This window comes from Ictalurus punctatus, chromosome 12, assembly GCF_001660625.3.
Source record: "Ictalurus punctatus breed USDA103 chromosome 12, Coco_2.0, whole genome shotgun sequence".
Classification (NCBI taxonomy): Eukaryota; Metazoa; Chordata; class Actinopteri; order Siluriformes; family Ictaluridae; genus Ictalurus; species Ictalurus punctatus.
The window spans coordinates 30,508,711-30,513,710 of NC_030427.2; the positions used below are offsets into that span (position 1 = coordinate 30,508,711).

The 5,000-nt window shown below is 36.2% G+C and overlaps 2 protein-coding genes across 30 annotated transcripts in view; both read left to right on the top strand.

The window, feature by feature from the left end:
* gga3b (golgi associated, gamma adaptin ear containing, ARF binding protein 3b) overlaps positions 1–173 on the top strand; it is a 13,724-nt gene extending 13,551 nt beyond the window's left edge. The window contains exon 17 of the mRNA XM_053684788.1: positions 1–173. This exon is cut by the window's left edge and continues 1,297 nt beyond it. The gene's annotated coding sequence lies outside the window, so the exon portion shown is untranslated.
* A 142-nt stretch (positions 174–315) lies between these two features.
* The window catches only part of LOC108272815 (uncharacterized), a 257,124-nt gene continuing 252,439 nt past the window's right edge, over positions 316–5,000 (top strand). For 25 of the 29 annotated variants that reach the window (XM_053684765.1, XM_053684764.1, XM_053684769.1 and 22 more), the window contains exons 1-2: positions 1,666–1,816; positions 4,448–4,666. The gene's annotated coding sequence lies outside the window, so the exon portion shown is untranslated. Of the gene's footprint in view, positions 687–1,660; positions 1,817–1,843; positions 2,102–3,829; positions 3,849–4,447; positions 4,667–5,000 lie in introns of those variants that run through there. The other 4 variants (XM_053684750.1, XM_053684771.1, XM_053684751.1 and 1 more) reach the window with 4 other exon arrangements.

Genomic DNA, 5,000 nt, shown 5'->3' on the forward strand with positions numbered 1-5,000 from the left:
CTGATTTTTTTATGGACGAGTTCAACAACTGATTTGATTTATGTTCGTTTTTAACCAAGAAAAGTTCCTTACTGCAGCTTTAAACCACATGTTTAATTGTATATGTCATGTTTACCGGACGATTGTGTTTTTATTTATTGATGTCATCGTGCAATACAGGTGTGTTTAATTGCTGTGTGTGTTTTATTGCTTTAGTGTTTTATTTCTCTTCGGATTGCAGTCCTGGTTTGTTATTACTAATGTTATTACTAATGTTATTACATACAATCAAACTGTAATAACCTAATAGTAATATTGTGGGCCTTCACACTCACATACAGAGCAACCGTGTGTGTGTGTGTGTGTGTGTGTGTGTGTGTGTGTGTGTGTGTGTGTGTGTGCGCGCGTCGCTGCATTCTGACTGTATACAGTGTGTATGAGTTTAAAACACAAGCCATAAAATGTTATTATTTGTCCTGATCACTGAGACTGAATTAGTGAATGTAAAAAAGAGCTGTGATTTAAATTTGAGACTGCCCGTGTGTGTGTGTGTGTGTGTGTGTGTGTGTGTGTGTGTGTGTGTGTGTGTGTCCTGTACAGTATGTGCTTGTGCCATGCAACAGTATGTACAGTATGTGGTTCCAACATGTGATCTCTCCAGCTGCATGCAGAAATAAACTAAAGAGTCTCTTTTACAGCAAAGTGAAGTGAGTTCATTTTATTGAACACTATTTTTTTTTCTATTTAAAATGAATCTAAGTGATCTGACTCAGAGTCGGTTCGTTTTCTGAACGGCACATCACTCACAGTGAATCAGTTTTAACCGAAAGCAGCGACTATGTTTGCAGCAGTTTTCTGTGAATAGTAACACAATGTGCCTTGTTTACTACGCTGACTACATTTACAGTAGCACTTGTTTCTGGGAGTGATGGAGAGACGGCATTAATCAGTTTTCCTCTTCACTTTGTGGAGGAAAAGGGGATTGCCCCATAACATGGAATACATTTATAGTATGTATGCATTAATATTTCTTTTGCTTCTATGGTTAACAGAAGATAACATTAGGATGTGATTCATTTTAAGACATTCACATAAGCATGCACAACAAGTGAAGATCAATGAACGCAAGCAACTGCTCAATTTAACCCACGAAAGAAGTTTGGTCAATAGTGTAAAATAAACAAGGCAAACAATGGCATTTAGTAAAACATTTTATTATATAATATATCCAGGGAGAGAAAAGATAACTTGAATGGGCGGTCTTCATAGAAACTCATTCCACCTCCTACAGGGAGAGAAAGATGACAGAGCAGGCCACTTCTGTGCAATTCCTGGAAAGTGATTATTCTGAAATTAATGAGTGAAAATGATCAATAAAACGATGGTGCCTATAAAAATAGTGTACCCCGTATTATATATTCCTCTCCTTCTTATTATTATTATATTATATAATCACTTCCGGATTCTCCGATTCCTATAGAATTCTAGTTTATTCCTATAGAATTCTAGTGTAGGGAGTGTCGCTGTTTTTCACTTCGCTCTTATTATTATTATTATTATTATTATTATTATTATTATTATATAATCACTTCCGCATTCTCCGCTTGTTTTTTCAAAAGCTGCAGTTTCATGTAAATGAGGGGGCGGGCTTTAGCGTCACCATTGGTCCACTACAGCTCCTCCTCTAGCCAATAGTAGTGCATCAGTTTATCGGAAAGTGAAAGAGTTTCTCTCTCAGACTCGACTCCATTTTGTCTCTGTTGGAAAAGCAGAAAAACCTCAACACCAGGCAGAAACGGTGATATTAATGTCACACAACATGGACTGCTGAATAAAGGTAAGTTATTTCTTTAACAGAAACGACTTTATATTTTATTTTACTGGTGTAAAAAGAGCAGTAAGAAAACTGCGTCACTTCCCGGAACTGAAGGCATCTTCCCTGCAGCAGGGCGGTGTTTCAGACAGAAACGGGAACATGACAGGAGTATTCTAAAAGCGACTCGTGTAAACACCTTAATCACAGTGTTGTCTTACTCAGAATAAGGGCAATAATTACATTACTGCTGTCCATGGAAACGTAGTTTACAAAGTTAGTGGTTAGTTTAAGGTTTTCACACTGCGGGTAAGTGAAAGAAATAAAATACACTGAGATATGTAAGAGTATAAAGAAATAAAGTCAAGTAAAGTCGAGTATAAAGAAATAAAGTCAAGTAAAGTCGAGTATAAAGAAATAAAGTCAAGTAAAGTCGAGTATAAAGAAATAAAATCAAGTAAAGTCGAGTATAAAGAAATAAAGTCAAGTAAAGTCGAGTATAAAGAAATAAAGTCAAGTAAAGTCGAGTATAAAGAAATAAAGTCAAGTAAAGTCGAGTATAAAGAAACAAAATCAAGTAAAGTCGAGTATAAAGAAACAAAATCAAGTAAAGTCGAGTATAAAGAAATAAAGTCAAGTAAAGTCGAGTATAAAGAAATAAAATCAAGTAAAGTCGAGTATAAAGAAATAAAGTCAAGTAAAGTCGAGTATAAAGAAACAAAATCAAGTAAAGTCGAGTATAAAGAAACAAAGTCAAGTAAAGTCGAGTATAAAGAAATAAAATCAAGTAAAGTCGAGTATAAAGAAATAAAGTCAAGTAAAGTCGAGTATAAAGAAATAAAGTCAAGTAAAGTCGAGTATAAAGAAAGTCAAGTAAAGTCGAGTATAAAGAAATAAAATCAAGTAAAGTCGAGTATAAAGAAATAAAGTCAGTGGTTAGTTGAAACATAAATATAAACAGCAGCAGAAAATGTGAAGAGAAGAAAAGACTGGCAGAAATCCGACACGCGTAGGCTTACTCGTGATCCAGTCCAGTAGGTGGCGGTAAAACACCAACAGTCAGTAGGTGGTAGTAGTAGTAGAAGAAGAAGGAAAGCTGGAAGCCGTTTTTTTTTTTTTTACACATTTGATTCTGTGCAAAGAAAAGCTTTATATGTGAGTTTATTTCGGGTAAATGTTACTCATTGTGTCTGTTGTAGTGTTTAATACCATCGTGCAATACAGGTGTGTTTAACTGCTGTGTGTTTTATTGCTTTAGTGTTTTATTTCTCTTCGGATTGCAGTCCTGGTTTGTTATTACTAATGTTATTACTAATGTTATTACATACAATCAAACTGTAATAACCTAATAGTAATATTGTGGGCCTTCACACTCACATACAGAGCAACCGTGTGTGCGTGTGTGTGTGTGTGTGTGTGTGTGTGTGTGTGTGTGTGTGTGTCGCTGCATTCTGACTGTATACAGTGTGTATGAGTTTAAAACACAAGCCATAAAATGTTATTTGTCCTGATCACTGAGACTAAATTAGTGAATGTAAAAAAGAGCTGTGATTTAAATTCGAGACTGCCCGTGTATGTGTGTGTGTGTGTGTGTGTGTGTGTGTGTGTGTGTGTGTGTGTGTGTCCTGTACAGTATGTGCTTGTGCCATGCAACAGTATGTACAGTATGTGGTTCCAACATGTGATCTCTCCAGCTGCATGCAGAAATAAACTAAAGAGTCTCTTTTACACCAAAGTGAAGTGAGTTCATTTCTTCAACTCTATTCATTCATTCATTTATTTATTTCCAATTTAAAATGAATCTAAGTGATCCGACTCAGAGTCGGTTTGGTTTCTGAACGGCACATCACTCACAGTGAATCAGTTTTAAGCGAAAGCAGCGACTATATCTGCAGCAGTTTTCTGTGAATAGTAACACAATGTGCCTTGTTTACTACGCTGACTACATTTACAGTAGCACTTGTTTCTGGGAGTGATGGAGCGATGGCATTAATCAGTTTTCCTCTTCACTTTTGGAGGAAAAGGGGATTGCCCCATAACACAGAATGCATTTACAGTATGCATGCATTAATATTTTTCTCTTTTTTCGCTTCTATGTGTAACTGGTCCATCCTGCCTCGCTACACTGCGCTGTGTTCTGGTGCACAATAGACATTGGACACCGGCGTATCTTGTTATATCTGTTACATATGTTGTTATATGTTACATATTACATATGGTTAACATGAGAACATTAGGATGTGATTCATTTTAAGACATTCACATAAGCATGCACAACAAGTGAAGATCAATGAATGGAAACAACTGCTCAATTTAACCCACGAAAGAAGCGGAGCATGCGGAAGTGATTATATAATAATAATAATAATAATAGTAATAATAATAATAATAGTAGTAGTAGTAATAATAATAATAATAATAATAATCACGAAGGGAAAAACAGCGCAAGCGTTCAAAAAAAGAAAACCTGAGCAGAACTTGTCAGAGATCACAAACACACAGTAATATGACCAAGGAAAACGCTTTTGTGTGCGATTCAGAAAACTTTGAATTCATGTTTCAGTTTTGTGCGATATCATTTTTCATGTGTTTTTAAATATTTGATTCACGCTTATTATTCTTTACCGGTTATTAACATACCGCCCCGTTCTGCAGGCTTCAGCCGGTAGGGTGCGGAGCGAAACGTCACAGGTAGTGACGTCAGTTTACCGGAAAGCGGAAGAGTTTCTGCCGACCACAAAAAGCAGGAAGAAGAAGAAGAAGTTTCTCTCTCAGACTCGACTCCATTTTGTCTCTGTTGGAAAAGCAGAAAAACCTCAACACCAGGCAGAAACGGTGATATTAATGTCACACAACATGGACTGCTGAATAAAAGTAAGTTATTTCTTTAACAGAAACGACTTTATATTTTATTTTACTGGTGTAAAAACAGCAGTAAGAAAACTGCGTCACTTCCCCGGGACTGAAGTCATCTTCCCTGTGAAGCTGCTGTTTATCAGCTGTGTGTTATATATTTTATATATAAGTTTCTCTCTTCGATGAACATTCAGTGTTTGGGGATTTAGATTTATTAGTGTGGAACAAACATCATATGTTTTAAGATCTGTCTTCTACGGAAGTCCAGAAAAGGCCATGATGATGTATAATAATCCCCCGTCGTTGTGTTTGTACAAACAGCACTTCCGGTTTCATTTCTCTCTGCAGCAGG